The following is a 17,926-nucleotide window of genomic DNA, read 5'->3' as shown; positions in this document are numbered from 1 at the left end:
GGATCCTCCCACATTCCTCATCCTGTGCAGGACAAGTCTGCAGGGGGGAGCTGTCCCACTTGTACTTCAAGCCTCACTGGTCCATGCTAATGTCCCCTCAATCACAGCTGGAGTAAGTTGGACCCTGATTCCAAATCCAAATCATTGCTAGATAAAACCAAGAGGGATGTATCAGTGATGAGATGAGAGAGATTCATTCTTTGCCTGGGTGGAGAGAAAATACATGCCAGGCAATGTCTGGTTTCTATCAGCAATTTAAATGGCTCTCTGGATGTAAGACGAATATGTCCCGTAACTGGGGAGCACCACACTGCACTTGCAGGGCTTCTCCCTCTCCCAAGCCCAGCTGCTGCAGAAATAGAGGCAGGCAAAATTGTCCGGGGTCAGGAGTCACCAGCACTTAGTTTTTAAATAGTTTGGCTATTTTCAATGCTAACAGTGTTTGTTTTTTTGGACACAAACTTTGCCCAGCCTCCTGCTCCAACTCCAGCAGAGCAGCTGGCCACTGGCACAGATGCCACTGTGGTGGCACCAGGGTGTGACACATCCGCCCAGGGACATGGCATCACAGCAAATCCTTGTCCAGAGCCTCCCTGAGTGCTGGCTGCTCAGTAGAAGCCTCGTGTACCTGCTGTAGGTGGCCCTGAATGGCACCTTACCAAGGGTGTTCCTAGCTGGCATTGGAGCTGCTGGTTTGTGCTTGTCACAGTCCCTGTGCTGGGGGATTTCAGCTTTGCCAGCAAGCTTCTTGTTCAAACATCAGCTGTACTAAATTTGTACAAAGCATTTCTCATGCTGTCCAGATGCCACTGCTTCTAAAAATAGTCCAGTCTAGTCTGTTTTCCCAGCTTCTTGCCTTTTATCAGCAATAGTTTTAATAGTCTTTGCAATACTTAAGGAGTCATTTGTCCACGTCAGGCCAGCAACTGCTGGAAATAAGAGTCAATTCCAGTTCTCCCATACTCCCATTCATGCCCTACACAAAAAAAAAAAAAAAAAAAAAAAGACCATGAAGAAACTTTTTGCATCGGAAAACAGAAGTTTTTGATGCACACTTAACAGGAGCTGGGTGGCAATGGGTGAAATCCAACCTTTCCCTGCAGACCTACCCAGCACACAAAAGCTGCCATGGGTCCTTCCCTTGGCACTGGTGCAGCACCTGGAGTGGGAGCAGGATGTCCCTGAGTATCCCCAGCATGGTGAGCTGTGCAATCTTACCAGAACAAGGAGAGCCATAGGATGGATTGGATAGGGTGGGAGGAGATGAGAAAACAGGACATGACATGAGATTGAGTGGGTTGGGATGGGAAGAGGATGGGGTAGGAGAGGGCACAATGGTGTGCCAGGCCAGCATCCAGGGACAGTTCTGTCCTGTTGCCAGTTTGGTGAGAAAAGCTGAGGCACATACTCATGCCTCAGTTTCCCCTCTCAGTGGGTATCACTGTGCTCTTTGAGAGCCTGGCAACTTTGTCAGGCTGGAGGTCACCATATCAGCTGTTTTGAGCGCCAGACACAGACACTATTTGTGACACTGTTGTGCTTGCTTTTATTTTATTTCATGTAAAATTTATGCCTTTTCTGAAGCATTTCTGCAAACACAGCTCTTAGGGAACCATGTCATTATATAAGTATACAGTGATCTGTCCAGTTCTTGAATGTTGTGGCTCTTCCTCTGTTTATTTTTCCTCCTCCTGGACCTTTTGTTCAGCAGACAGGCTGGATTTTTTTTCTTTTGGCTCTGTCTGCCTGGAGTGAGCATCCCAGGAGGTGCAGCATTGACAGAGCTGGTGCAGGACTGTGTTGAAGTCCCAGGGGTGGTCACAGGGATGAGTGGGGGACCAGGAGGAGAGTGATGGGTGCCTTGAAGAATAAGTCCAAGGGAAGAGCAGGGGCAGAGGCTTTCCTGAAACATATCCAGCATCAGCCTGGCTGGCCCGGAGGTTGCATTCACATTTCTGGGTGTGATGGCCCTGGAGAGACAGCTTGGGAGAGAAACAATCCTCCTCTGAATGCTGCACTGGGATCATACCTGAGAGCCTTTGACAGCAAAGCTCTGCCTGTTCTCCTTGCAGAAGAGCCTTTGGGACCAGTGGACACTTGCATGCACCCAGATGTGGGCTCAGGCATGGACCAGCGGTGGGAGGTGCTGGCTGTGTGTGGGCAGGGGTGGTCGTGCAGGCTTGTGCCCAGGAAGGCCCAGCCAGGGCACACAGTTCTCTTTGCCAGGTCCCCTCTGCAGGAGCTGCTCCCGTACTCTGCCCTTTATTGTGGTTCTTCCCAGTGGCTGCTGGAAGGCCGTGGAACAAACAAACGCGGGAACAATGCTTTCCAGGAACCCTGCACTTCCTCCGGGAGCCCCAGGGTCAGGGCTGCGAACGCCGCAGAAACACACTCTGCTGGCTGTGGAGAGAGCTGGAGTGGGGAGCATCCCGCCCAGCCATCCTGCCAGTGGTTTTGGTAAAAAAATTAAAAAAAACAAAACAAAGCAACATTTGCACCTTATCCTCCATCCCCCAAAAGAGTGTTTGAATTCCCGGTGCGAGGACTGGAACACATCGGTGTTTCAGGGAAGGCTCAAAAAGTGCTGATGAAGCATTTGGACTTCAAGACTTGCAGACTGGAGGGGAACATGCATGGTTAAAGGCTTGTTTCCACAGCTCCTCCAAAAAAAATCCATGCATTTTATGTATTTGTGGAATGGGCTGCATATAAATTATCCATAAATAAGCTTAACATTAGTGAGCAGGTGGAACAGGGCAGGGTTCAGGAAATTATGCAAAGAGAGTAGACAAAGAGCCAGACTTTGATTGCTCTTTGTGTTGGGGAGCTGGGCTCACTTTGTGCAGTCAGAACGAGTTAGTGCGGGGCATAAAGGCAACAATTTTGAGTTTGATTAAAGTCTGTGACAGCATTCATATGTTAAATGATTATGCGCTACTATCTGCTGCTACAGCATGCATATCACAGGAGAATCACAAACGAATCTGTTGAGGCCAGAGAGCAGTGTCAAAGGAGATGTAATTAAAAAGCCAAACAAGAGCAGGGTAAAAAACCAAATTTGTTGTGGTTCTTACTCAATGACCAGACACATCAAGTCAGGAAGAAATGAACAACATGGAGCAACACAGATATATGTAGAATTTGAAATTCTAATCCGCATGTAAATATTGTAGTCAGTATCCTGTCTCCCACCTTCAGAACTTCAGACACACAAGAACTGTGTGGCATCCCCCGTGCAAGCCCATGCCTGTGGAGGCAGGCCAGGGCTCTTCAAAGGCATTCCCAGCATAAGGATTATTTTGCCTTTATGTTTGCTGCCCATTCAGTCTTTTGTGAGATGCCACGAGGAATCGAGTGACATTTGAAACAGGAACAAGGACTAGACACGTCCCCCCCTCCCTGTGTCGGTCACACAATGCCTGGCGGAGGAGCTGCCGAAGGTGCTGCAAGGCAGAGCTGATGCACACCCGGCATCACCTTCACACAGGAGGGGACTGCACGGACCTTGCATCCCACGTGTGCTGCCTTCAACCCCTGCCTCCACTCACAAGTGAGAAGATGTCTCTGAAACCCTCGATGACGAGCAGCAGGGGGAAAGTGGGCAGGTGATGGGCCGCAGAGCCATGGTGTCCCCTCCCTGCCATGGCCCTTCCTGACTGACATTGACATGGATGTGGGAGTCATCTTGCTTACATTTCGACAGCTATAGCGTGTCCCAGGCTGGGCTCACAAAACGCCCCGCAGCTGCACGGGAGAAATGAGATCATCTCTATGCAGGCCGGGGATGCCCAGATCTCTAGTGTGCAGGTAAAACTGGGCTATGGGGGCTGTGGAGGAATTGCCCCAGCTCCCAGGGCCCCGGAATACAGCTGAGTGGCTGCCCAGGGACACTGGAAATTAATTCACCAGTCTTGTTATGCTGATTGGCTGCTGCCAGGCTTAGGTTGCTTGCAGAGGGATTCACCCAGGGCTGGCTTAGCAACATCTGTGTCCTGATCCCAAGCAAGGTGTGCAGGGTCCTGCAATGTCACCCTGTCACCACTTCTGTCCCCAGGATAGAATCACAGAATGGTTTAGGGTGCAAAAGCCCTCTAAGATCATCCAGTCCAACCATTAACCCAGCACAGTGTTCACTGCTAAGCCACAACCCCAAGTGACACATCCACATGCCTTTTGAACGTTCAGGACAACACTCCCCCAAAATCCTTTCATTCCCATTCCACTATTGCCAACTTTCTTCTCACAAAGCATTTTCCCCTCCCCCCAAAAGAAAAGAACAGAAATGAAGAGTGCATAAAGATTTTTATCTGCAGCCAGAGGGCTCTGGGAGCATGTCTGCCTGCCTGGCAGCAGGGAGGGCTGGTTCTGTGGGAAGGGCAGGCTCTGTGGGGAGGGCTGGCTCCATGAGGAGGGCAGGCTTGTGGGGAGAGCAGGCTCCATGGGGAGGGCTGGAGGGTTCCATAGGGAGCCCCGTCCAGCTGCCACCCTCAACATAGGGCTGGCCAGTGCTCACCATGCACCAGATTGCAGTGAAAGGTTTTATTGCCCAGTCAGCTCACCCATATCAGCCAGCTATTTGGCTGAAGGGGAGGCATCCATTCAAAGCCAGTTTACAGCAGAGGCTTTATTTTTATTTTAAATCATCTGGAAATTTAAAATCCCCTTTGGCACTCATCCACTTTGGAGAGAGAGCCAGGCCTGTCTGGCCAAGCAGCCCTGCTCTAGCTGAGCTGGGTGGATCCAGTGCTGGGATATTCTTTTAACTCGAGCAGGAGTGGGATACTCGCTTTCTTCCAGCAGCTCCATGAACTCCCCACACCGAGTGTCAGTTTGGTTCTCATGCTGTGTGTATCACACAGTATGGATGTCACTCAGAGGCATTCAGGGTTTGCTGTGACATCTGTGACATGGTGCCTTGGCCAGGACAAAGAGCAATGGGACAGGCGGTATGTGTAGGGTTCGCCTCAGGTGAAGAGCAACCATGCAAAACATGGGTTGTTTATTTTCATTGTGGGATGGCTGCAGGTCTGACAGGAGACTCTGCTCAGGACTGGCTGAACCTGGAGGCACAGGCATGCTGAGTTTAGAGCAGAGCCCTGGTAAGTTCTCCATGAGCGGTATTCTCCCCCCAAATCCACAACATTTTATTGGATTTTTCCTCCGCAGGATGGCAAACCCAAGGTGGGTCATCCCTTGGGTCAAGGGGTGTTTTGGAGAAGGAAAAAAAAAAAAAAAAAGATAAGTAAATCCAGTGCCTGCATGCAGTTATAGTTGCATAGACCTGTTTTTCACCCTGCAGGAAAACAGAAGGCACTGGAAATCTCCAGCCTGCTCTGGCTGCTGGCACATCTGGCTCCCCAGCCCTGTGTGTCCCTTCACCGTGGCTTCTCAGCAGGAAGGCAGGTTAGTCTGGAACAAGGCAGAGAACAGATCAATGACAAGGATTTATCCATTCTGTGTCACAGAAAGAAAATTGAGAAGTCCCTGCCCAGCAGCTTGGGATTGCCACCGTGGAGACTGAATCTGCTGAGTGCACCAGCTGCAAGACAGAACAGCATCTTTTATCCAAAAAAGTGGGTGAGGTGAGCAACTGTGTGTTCAGTGAAGAGTAGAGGATCTCCAGATGCAGCTTTCAAATACATCCCAGGAGGGCCTGGGCTGCCCTCCTGCCCTTGAGGTGGGAGCTCTACAACCTGGGGCAGCTGCAGCCAGTGTTGTGTTCCCTGCCTGATCCATGCCTGGAGGGAATGAGGATTATTGCTTGTGAGCGTCTTTCCTGGTAGGAGAGGAAGGGAATACGAATCAGGCTGGGAGAGGGGATCAAACAGGCATGGAACCATAACCTCTCAGCCTATCCTTCCCAACCTGCCCTGTCCCACTGGCTCCTGCTTCCAGGCACAGTCCCCATCCCTGCTCCAGAATGTCAGCACTGCAGTGGATGGGCTTCCCCTTCTCCCTCCCCAAGTCCTGCTGCACAAGAGCTGGTCCCTGCAAGGAAAGACCAGTTCCACCACCAGCACATGCCCATGAGGACCAGGCACAAGGAGACACGAGCAGAGACTCTTGTCTAATCTTAGCTAAGCCCTTGCAAAGCCCTACTGCACAGACACAAACTAGACTTCTTCGGAGTCTCATAAAACTGAAAAAACTGTGGCCAGACCCTTATAGCAATGGCAACACACTCTCTTTAGCACAAAGCCTATCTTCCCACATTGGATTTCAAGTCCCCCTTTCAAAGTATGGAAGCATTAGATCTTTCCAAAGAAAGGATTTCCTGAATTATTATAACACTGGAAAAAATAATGTAGTCTTCCCTGGCTCTCACAGGCTATTGAAGTACTTAGCTGAATTTTTTTCTTAAAAAAAAAAAAGCTAGAGTCATGACATAAGAACAGGGTCTTGTACTTAGAAGGGACATGAACCTCCAGAGCAGGCTTTGCTACCAACTCTGCCTCTAATAATAGCTGCCAACTTTGTGAGCATTGTACATTGTTTAAAGAATCTAATCAAGTTATATATTCCTTTTGAAGTCAGACAACTTTGACTTAGCAATGGCTTCAGAGCTTTGAAAAACCCAATCTTTTCTAGTTTGTCTTCCACGATGGTTTCTTACCTATCTCACATTGCTGAATAAATCATTATAAACATAAACCAGATGCCTGATGCTAACAGTAACTTTAGAGAGCCCTGCTTCCCCCAAGATGTATGGGCAATGACTAATACACTTTTAGCCTCCAGACTTAATTTAAAGCATTCTGGAATTGTGCACTGGTGAGATGAAGGTTGCCCAAGACAATAACTTTTACATTAAATATAATCTCTGTCTTTAGCAGCAACAAAGTTAAGGTTGCTCTCCTTCAGGCCCAGTGTCTCATCTGGCCATGGGTGCTCTGCGAGCCTGAAGGCACTGGAAAAAGAAGACCAACTTAAAGAAAACGAACTGTCTGTGTTTGAATGCATGGGAACAGCATCTTATGTGACTTGCAGTGAGCATGCAGCAGCCAGGCACTGCTCCTCACAGCGAAGTCAATGCTGTTTTCTGCGAAGGTGTGACAAGGGACAGTGCTGAGTCTCTCGACATGTTGTCTCCCTCTGGCAGAGCAACAAACACTCTATCTGCCCTCAGCCTGTCATCAGCTGAGCTACAGCATTTTGAAACCTGGAACTCACCTTGCCTGAAGACAGATCACGGATGTGTGAAGCAGTGCAGGGGGCTGTGCTGGTGGAAGATGAGTGTTCCTGACCCAGAGACCTCAATCTGTGGAAAGCCTGTAGCTAACAGCTGCTCCAGAGCTGCTTTGCAGAGAATATATTGCTTAACAGAGGAACACATTTACATGCATTTCTAGTACAGCTAAATTAGTGTCTGGAGATTGAGCTCTGGCAAAGAAGCAAAGTTTTGAAAGCTTCCTTCTGTACCTTCACTTTCCTGTGCACAGTCTGTGCACACTGAGACTGCAATTGGGTTAATCTTGACATTCTATTTTCATAATTTTGTCACCCCTGTTCTACAAGGTTTGCTGTCTTCCTTGGTTTGGTTATTTGAAGAAATAACCAAAAAGTGGAGAGAAGAAAGGATGGGAGGAAATCTTTGGATCTGCCAAAGTTAAGGGAATTAATATTAGATAAACTCTTCCACACAGGCATGCTTTGCCCTTGTGACATTGCCGGCACAGCGTGGCACTTTGGAAAGCTCAATACAGAATTTCCTGACACAGAGTGAAATAAAAGGAGTCATTGCTAAAAATATACCAACAAGGAGGCTCATGGGGAACTCATGGGGGGATTATTCCTCCTCCCCAAACTTCATGGCAATACCCTTGTTTTGTTGAGGGACCCTTTGTGGCAGCCTCCCAAGCAACATGGTCACACTGAAGCCCAAGGATGTGTTTGAAACCCTTGCAAAGATACCCCATGAAAAATAAAAGCATCCCAAAACAACCAGATAGAGATTTTTCATAAGTTCGCCTTTTGTATGAAATTTGTGTTACCTTTGCATCACAGCTTAGCCTTTCCTAATTTCCAGCTGTTTGGTAAAGCTTCAGCCCTGGACTGGTTTTTTTTCATTCTCATTTTCAAATGAAACCTCACCACATTATTTGATATGGAGAGCAAGGTAAAGCACAGAGTGGCTTGAGGAGAGGAAAGACTCCAGACCCAACATCTCCCAGGAAACTTTTGCTACCTTTTGCTCAACTACAGGAGAGCTCCTTGCCAAACCAGACCCCACCAGCTCTCCAGCCACACTTGCAGCAGCACCAAATCCATCTCCAGAGGAGGTTACTAGGGCATTAGAATATAAAAGACTATAACTTATGTATTTTAAGCCATATTTTTAATTATGTTGGATAGCAAGCAAGCCCTGAAAATCATCTTTTACAGAAAGCGTTAATTTTAGATGATGTTTTTCCCTTATAAAGAATGATTTACCTGTGTCTGTGGGGTTGTACCTTTTGTACAATAGAGCACATGTCTGTTCTGGTTCCTTACATATGAGGTACAGATCCCAGGCAAGCAGCTGTCCTATGGTGTTGTGGGGTTTCCATTACAAATGGGAATCCTTTACAGGCAGCTTTCATTTTTTCATCTGAAAGCCTCAATACACTGGCAGTTATCAGAGTCCTGTGAACTTTCATATCTATTATGCCATCACCACTACAAATGCTTTCAAATTAACAACCAGCCACATTTCCTCTCTATGACCAAGCAGGAAAATGAAGAGAAAAGACAGAAATTATTACATTACAGAATACCTTCTCCCAGTCCCACTTAGCAATCACTTTGTAAAGAGATCTGAAAGGTTATTTACATTGGGATAAATCTAAGGGGATGAATAAGAGCAAACACTCCAAAAAGGGATCACAGCTGTTTCCTTTCTTATCCCTGCCTCTCTGCTCCCAAGTAATTGCCCTCATGCCGGTGTCAGATGGGATCCTCACAAAATGGTGAGAAACAGGCATTTTAAGTAATGTCATAAATACATTTTTATTTCAATTTTTAGCTTATTGCTTTTTCCAATTCCTGTTTGCCTTCGGAAAGGGGTATCTTCAATGTGTGCATGGACAAGGGCAGGCACATGGAGAACAACCCCTTCTGTAGGAGCAGGTCCACTGCTGCGTTGGCAGTGACAGGAGGAATAGAATAACAGGAGGAACAGACTAAAAAGCAAGACAGCATTGCAAAAGGAATGTTTTCTAGCAATGTATTGCAGAGCTGTCCCACCATTGCTGACAGAGGCTTCCAGACATGCAAACATGGTGGGATGCACAGCAAAAGGCTGGAATCATGGCCCGGCGCCTTTTCTGAGTACAACGTCAGGGTCCCAGGTGTTCATTTGGTACATCTGGCACAATGATCTTACATCTGAAAATAACAAGAGAGAGATTCAAAAATCAAGGAAATTCACTATTTTCATAGTGTTTTCTCACAACTTTCAATTCATCCTGTTAATTTCTCCATCTTTTGACAGTGCCTTTTCAAAGCATGATCAATGGCCACACCTGCTTGGCAATGAGAAGCGGAGTCTCAATCTTTGATGAGGACTTGCAGGGCTCCACGACCTTCGATGGTCACTGGTGGGAGATCACATTCAAGCAACCCCAGGGATTCCCCTGGCCTGGCAGCCTGTGGATAAAATCTGTGTGAGTGACTTAATATCCTCAAAAAAATTGCCATGGTGAATAATCCCCTGAGATTTGGTGTTGCCCTCAGAAACACAGGCTGTCCTTTATTATATTTAAACATCAAAGGATGCCATTTGCTTTTAAAATTATGTTTGGTGTTAATATTCTGCTCCTACAGGCCAGTTGGATCATGGGGAAGACACATTCATCTCAAAATGAAGGTCTGCTCTTCTGACTAATAGGCCTGAAAAATTGTGCAACAAATGCCAATGCACAACTCATTTATACTAGACACAACTGGTGGTAGATAAAGTTCTGTACCGGAAATGTGCATAAATGCTTTATCTCTACCTTCACTGAGAAGAAGACAGAATTTTGTACTTTATGTAACTCTTCCCTCACCCTGCTATAACTTGCGCCAAAATTTTAGCCTTGAAGAACTGTGGTGGGGGAGCTTTAATCAAGGGGACTCCTTTATGCCACAGGTTCAACTAAGAGGAGCTGCCAGAGTGTAGGTTCAGCCCCAATTTTTCTGTCCAAATGGTGATGCAAAAATCAGAAAAGTAGAAAATTTTATTATCCTTGTACTTCTGGGGCAGACTGAGGATCTTCAAAAACTTTGGAATGTCTTGGGGACAAAGACATTCTTCTCATCCCTGTGTCTTGCGTAACTTTAGGTGTTGTATGAGAGAAGATCACAGCAGAGAGAAAGGAAGATACAAATCCCTCTTTTCTTAGCCTGTTGGCTAAATTCCGAGTATTTTAAGCATTTCTGCTAGAGGTTGGTTCCCCCAGCGAGCCCCAGAGCTCTCATCTCTGACGGCTGTAAATCAAAGACTGTTCACAGGAGATCAGCACGTGCCAATACTGCTTTAGACTTTCTGGCATGTGCACTTCATGTATCAATAGCAACAGGCCGACCCTCCCTGCAAACCCTTTGGTGATCTCATGATTGTGTTTTGATTTAGTGGCAGGGGAGAAAAGCACAATAGAAGTCATATAAATGATTACATGCAAAGATCTGTTCATCTTGTGAGACCCCTTGTAAATAATTTAACAAAGATCTTTAACAAGTCTCACTCTAAAGGAAAAAGTATGTCCACTTTAAACCTTGCTTTTCCAATTTGGATGTTTAAATCAGTACAGCAGTCTTTTAAAACAGCCAGACTCCATAGAAATTGCCACAGAGAGACAGACACAGAGTTCTGGTTGCCTAGTGTAAAGGAGAAAAATGTGAGAAACTCTGTAACAGGCAAACATGGGGTAATCTCCCTTCCCCCAGAAGAGCTCATCCAAGCCTTGGAGACAAGTTAAAATATTAAAGCAAGAGGTTTTGCCCTTCCCAAACCACTGTTCACTTGAACTCTGCAGTGATGGTTTTCTCCACAGGAAGATTCTGCAAAGCTTTTGATAATTTTATGGGAACATCTCATTGCATATATTAAGAATTCCCTTTACCATCTCCCTCCCAGGACACAAGCCTCTCCAGTAAAATACAGCTGGAGACATCACGTCTCAAGGCCGTTGGGTACCTGCCCATGTGCAGCAGCCTTCACTGGCATGGCTGTTCCAGGGCATGGGTGAGGCTTGTGCGAGGAGTGTGGATCCCTCCGCAGGAGACACCTGATTCCCAGGGAGGGAGCACAGGGCAATTAGTCACTGTAAAACAGTCCAACGAGGCTAAAGAATTAGGAATTGCCCAGGCTCCAATAAAACCAAGTGCTTTATATGACTTGAGATGCAGTTGGAGGAATCTGGCTAATCTTTTACTCTCCTAGTAAATCATTCATTGAGGCCATCTGTGAAATATGAGAAGAGCAGCTTCAACCCAAGATTCCCGCTTAGCAAAGCTCTTACTGGCTTGGCCGGAAAGAAGCTTTCCTGATAAAGTTGATAGCTAGTCCAAACTCTCATGATTTCCAGCAGCAGTAATCCTGCTGGAGAGATTAGGGAAGCAGCCCTTGGAAGTCCTGAGGTATGGCCATGCACTACAGCAAAATTCAAGGGAACAAAAAACCATAAAATCCGCAGCACTTGCCAGGGCCTGGCCCTGACATGACCCTCGATGCTCTCAGGTTCAGTGGCCTCTGCAGGCAGGTCTGACCAACAGCCCCTGAATAAGTCACAGCCTCTCTGGGACGCAGAGTATTTATGGAGCTCCGGGAGAGCATCAAGGAAGAAATCCAGTGCCTTGATGGCCAAGACTGAACTGGGGTTTTCTTCAAGAAGTCTGGATGCCCATCTGGAAAGCCATACTCAGCTCTCACAGCTGAACCCAGAGCCCAAAATTCCCTGCTTCAGGAAAGTTCATGCTTGAATCAAATGATTACCGTGCGAGGTCATGTAATAATTCATCCAAAACACCCCTACCAATTCCCCACACCAGCCTGCTTGTCTGTGTCCTCTACCCAGACTTGATAGTCTTTTAAGAAGCAGTCAGTCTTTTTCCACAAGCATTACTACTAACCTGGGGATAGAAGAAAGTCCTTGGGCAAATATTTCATACAGCAAAATAAACAAAATTTTAGCTTACAAGGGAAATGGGCTGAGCACCTAACCAGAGTATTCAAGGACATGAGTTACAATCCACCTCCTCCGGGAATTAAGACAATACAGTTTTTTAAGGCTTTATTTTTTTTATATCTTCCAGCTTCCAAACTGTTAGGATCTGCAATTCCCATGTGACTCAATAGCTAGTAGGAACAGGTAGTTTCAAAGTGAAAGATGAGATGCACCAACTCCTAGAGCCAAGTGCTTGAGGGGAAGTGAAGTGAAGGCTCAAACAGGAGACAAAATAAGAGCGCAGCAGGGCAGGAGGCACAAGCCTACTGTCTTACCTGGTGTTGGACTCTCAGAGAAGGCAAGGTTTGCACACAAGGAGTCTGACCACATCCCACCTTTGAACTCTGTCAAATTCCTATCGTATTGTATAAGTCCAGATATTTATATGGTGTTTGTGTGCCCTGCAGAAATACAGCCATGGAAGGAAAAATCCACCCCGTCCTGCCCTGTGCTTAAGCTGGGCAAAAACATGCTTGGTTTAATATTAAAGCCTTGGTCCAAATTACAGCCCTCTTGATGACCAAGTAAAGTTGGGGAAGTGGTTATGTCTTGGAGCAGCATGGTGCACAAACAGTAGGAGCAGCTAGAAGACAAAGATCCTCTTTGCCATGTGAACTTTAACCAAAGTTTGGTGTGATAATCCCTCTGCACTGTGGTTTGTAAGATGTTAACTATTCTTTCTGCTTTTCTTGGCTACCTGGTGTTTGCTCCACTGGCCTTGGGGTCAGTAACTGTGTAGAATACATCAAATTTTCTGCCTTCTCCCTATAATCTCCTCAGATATAAGCAAAACAGCATCTCATTGACCATTACTCTGACAAGCTTATTAGTGATGCATTTTCTGCTGTGGAGAGAAATAGGTCAAGACAAGTAACAGTGGAAGTTGTTTTATTTTGGTTTTAAAAGTGAGGGGTTCTTCCTTGCCACTTCCTAAATATCTAACTGCTGAAGAAAGTATTTTGCTCTGTGCATCAGCTGAGGCATTAAGGAAGCACTTCCTCTAGTCCTAATTAAGCGTAATAAGCACTATAAATGGCCCTTCCTGTTTCTATTCTTAGCATGTTCTGTACCATCCTTGTTAGTCAGGGCTGTGGGGGTACAAACTGCAGCTTGGATCACTGAAAATAGAGACAGTCTGGAAGGAGAAGCAGCAGGGAGATCAGCTGGCATCCCCTGCCCTGTGTCAGAAGTAGAGGAGGAAGAAGGTGAAAACCAAAGGGTAACAGAGAAGTGCTCAACCTCAGCAAGACCAAGGACATACCATGGCTGTGGCACTGGAAACTGCCTGAGCAAAGCTGCTGAGGAGATGTGCCCCAACACACCAGAGCTTGTGCAAGAGGGGATCTCTGTGTCAGCTGGGCTCTGGGATTTTCTATTAGTCAGCCAGGACTTGTGTTGCTCAGCAGAAGGCTGCCCTGGCCTCCTAAGCACAGCAAGATTGGTGTATCCTCCACCTTCCAAATCACACACAGTGAAGGCTGCAGAAGCATCTGTTATAAATCCTCTTCTCTGGGCAAAGGCAGGAAGCACAACTTTCACAAGACTCTCTTAAATTGGAGAAAGTCATCCAGGCCTTTTCTTTGGAAGAGCTGCACCCCTCCTGGAGCCCTTTGTGATCTAAGTTGTTTAGAAAGTAAATGAAACAGAGTGAGCCAGAGAGACAGTAATGGTTATTTCTCCAAGAAGGAAAAGCTTAATTTTACCATGGGGATCTTGCCTCTGCCATGACCCCTCCAACAGCTCAGAGGAACACAGGAGGAATTAACCAGCAGTGAGGACTGGTTCATCTGGCAAATTTGTAAGGAGTTTCATCTTAGTTCTTAACAGCAATATCCTTGATTCCCCCCCCCCCCCCAAAAAAAAAAAAAAAAAGCAAACCAAAAAAACCCCCAAACTCCAATAAACAGCACCTGGTCCTCAGCTGGTAACACTCAGCTTCTCCATAGCACCCTCCTTTTTCCATCTAACCAAGACAGAATTAGGGCTTGTAACCCCTTTGGAGACTTCCCTCGGCTGCAGCTGAGATGTTCAGTGCATGAAGAGCAGTGAACATTTCACAGGCAGCAACCCTGAAGGGCCTGGTCCCAGAAAAGGTGAGAGGAAAGGGAGCAGGACGAGGATTACCAGGCTCAGAACCATTTGAGTTTGCTCAAGGTTGGTATCTGTGCAGCTGGCTGGTAAGTGACATCAACAGGATTTTTCCATCTAATCTAAGCAAGCAGTTGGGTTTTATTCAAGTAATTCTTCTAAGGGATAATAATGTCTTATTATGACTAGAGGGCTTATTATTAGAATCTTGTACTAAATTCAATAACCTGAACTCACCAAATATCATCCCTCTTGTGGGAGCTTCAGCTGTTTGAGAAGGAGCCCCAGAGTTGCGTGATCATCTCTAAAACCTTCTCCCCTAAGTTCCAACTTTTGAGAACAAGTTGTTCATCATATGCTGAATTCAGCCTTGGAGTAACTCCAGCGAAAACAAAAAGAGTAACAACAGGAATGGATTAGGCCCAATTGCTTTCACGTTTCTCCAACTTGAATTTTCAATCCCAATACTAAAGGAGGTGTAAAAAAAACCCTGACCCAACTCATGGCACAGAGACAAATTCACTCCAAAATGTAAGTCTGCTTGTGATGTGACCTCGTGCACTAAGGAGGGCTTCCCAAAGCCTACCTAGGAAAAATACTCTGCTGTCATCTGGCAGAAGCAATATATGTTCCTGTTTCTGCCACTGTATTGTACCAATTTTTGCACAGAATGGTCAAACCCTGCAGTTCTAGGCTGCTACACTTGCGACTACTGACCTTACATGTCTGAAAAAAACAGTATCTGCCAAGCTGAAATACAGAGTCATGAGGATTTAATTTAATTTCATAAAAACATACTGAGTAAGATTAAACAGTGTGTTTTCTGCACCAGCCCCATTTTCCAGAGGAAGCTGTGCTCCGATCAGGAGAGGGCACAGTCTCACCTACAAATTCTCATCTCATAGATCATCACCTTGGCATCTCTCTGGTTAAACAGATGTGAACAAGAAGAGAGGAAGTGGAATAAGGATGGAGACAGAGAACCCCAAGCTCCCCTGCTGAGTGTTGAGCCCTGCTTTCTTGCAGTGCTTGCTGCACCACTCACTCATTAGCTTTTAAGTAAGTTCCTTCTAACTTTGACCTGCTGTTTCCTGCCAGGGCTGATGAGCCACAAGTGCAGAGTCGCTTCCTCTGGGCCACTTCCTCAGAGCACACTTCCAGTGGCTGCCACATGAAGTTAGCTGAAGAAAAAAATGTTGCTCGTGTTTTCACTGGAGTTATTCCCAGTGAAATTCCCGGGCTCTTCCAGTGTGTTATAGAGGGGGCAACACAATTATCCAATGATCAAAGAACTAAACTGCCTGGGTTCAATTTCTGACTCATATTCAACCAACACTAATCATACACCCTCTCTGTGTCTCCACACACTCATTTGAGGGTTTCAATTATAATGATGACACTCAAAGCTACTCCTAAACAAATAAGAACTTTATGAAACATCACAGAAGCACAAAATATTGAGGCCACGTTTCACCCATGAGCTTTACAAAGTAAGTGCAGAGCTTTGTCCAACTGACAGGCTGGAAGTGGAGGAGTTCAGCTCAGCTGCTATCTAGCTCAGAAATCACTGCACATTGTTTGCAAACTTATCAGGAGTGACCTGAATTGTGAATTAGCTTCAGCAAGGCAGCTGGCAGGCTGCTGAGGCATACAATGCCTGCTGAATCTGCACTTCCTGCTGGAGACGTGCGAAGGAGAAGGCAAACTATGAAAGAGCAGAGAAACCACTCCCAGCTCCAGTCAAAACTTCGTGCAGCACAGGCACAACAAGGCCAGTCACTGATCCAGGGGCCAAACCAGAATTCCCAGCAGCAGCAGTGCTGATAGTACTCAGCCCCAGCACAGCACTTGCTGTGGAGGGATCTCAAAGCCCTTTGCGAAGATCATAAGGCTCCCCCACCTCCCCCCAGCTCCTTTCCAGACTGGATAAGGTCACAGAGCTGGAAGGCAGCAGATGGACCGTCCCAGCCCACACCGTGACTCTGCAGGCAGCTCTCACACACAGCCCAGAGCTGGTGCTGCCCCATTTTACACTTTGGTTTTCAGTAAATAACCAAATCTCTGTCAAAAGCAGCAGCAGACGCATTCTGGCCAGCCTTACTTGAGCACTCACCTGGACAGGGCAGCAGCGTACAGCTCCATGGCTGGATGCTCTCCATGCAGGCAGACATTCCCTGTGTGCTCCAGGTTACAGAGCTGAAGCTGCTGTATATTCTCCAAGATCCAGGTCTGTGTGTGCCCATTAGGAGAAAGAATAGGAAGATGCTTCCTGCGTGCGGTCTGATGGGAACATTGCAGCATCAGCACTTGGGAAAAAACCTAACTTGTACACTGCAATCCCCTAAACCCAACCGAAATGTGCCACAGCAGGTTCCTGAAAGGCTCCACAGGGCCGGGAAAACAGCCAATGTGCAATGTACTCCTAGGAAAGCTCTCTTGCTGTGAGCAGGGCCTACTCATTCATTTCAGGTTGTCAGTAAATTTGATCCAAGTCCCCTCTAGCACAGGATTGCGTTATCCTTACAGCCACAGAGAACCATTTTTTCATCAGCTTTAAGGTTATTAGTGTGAAGAAGTCCAAACCCTCACTCTGGAAAATTAGCGTTGACTCTGAAGGAAGAGGTTACGTTGTGAGTGAAAAGCAAGAAAACATTAGAAGCTTCTAGCAACAGAAGCTGCAGGTTGAGTGCAGTTCAGAGCACTTCAGGCACTATTACCACTGCTCACAAAACACTGTCCTGTGCTTTGCAAGCCACGAGACGCCATCCCGTGGCCATCCAGATCCCCACAAACTTTCCCAAGCTGGTCCAAAGCTCCCAGCACAGTCAGGGATGCGCTGTTCGCTGGCATTGATGCTTGCTCCAAGTCCTTCATGCTCTATGTTCTTTGTTGCTAATGTAAAGCAAGGCTGAAAACGTTCTGCTACTCCCCAGAAAACACCCAGAGAGGTGAAGGCTGTAAGGATGTGGCTGTGGCAGGTTGCTGCCTGCATGCAGCTGTACCACAACCTTTCTTCCTCAGCGTGAACTTTCTGTTGGCAGCAAGGATAACCCTGACATTCTTCAGGAAAAGCATCGCTTTCTCCACACCACGTGTGTGCAGCAGCCTGCTGCCATGCCATCTCCTTCCTGCTGGGTGATATTCCTCCCCCTGCTCAGTTACAATGCTTTGTCTACAGTCCCCTGTCCCACCAGCTCCCTTGTGCTCTCCCACAGTGCCCAGAGCTTCTGGGGCATCTTTGTCCCACTCCTACACTCCTAATTCCCCTTTCCCTCTCATTCCTGCTCTGCGCCCATGAAGAGTTTTGCCCACCTCTAGGACACGTTTGACAGAAGCTGACAATCCTGTGCACTAACTTTTCAGCTAAAGACATGCAGCTGAGCTTCCAGCCTTGCTTTGGTTGTCCAACAAACACAACCACAGACTTTAAGGCTGATGCAAACTCCACGTGAAGGGGGCAGGAGGGAAGTTGGGCAATCCCATACAAATTCAGCTGGCCCTCCATATCCCTTCTTGTTGCCCATCCAGCTCACCCTACCCATGCTCCTTACATTGCTCAGCTGTTGGGTTTTAATACGGGGGGGGGGGGGGGGGGGGGGGGTAAGGAAAAAAAAAAGAAGTGACTGGCAGAAAAAAGAGCCTTCAAAAACCAA

Source organism: Corvus hawaiiensis, chromosome 14 (genome assembly GCF_020740725.1).
Source record: "Corvus hawaiiensis isolate bCorHaw1 chromosome 14, bCorHaw1.pri.cur, whole genome shotgun sequence".
Lineage (NCBI taxonomy): Eukaryota > Metazoa > Chordata > Aves > Passeriformes > Corvidae > Corvus > Corvus hawaiiensis.
Note: the sequence above shows the minus strand (reverse complement) of the source record.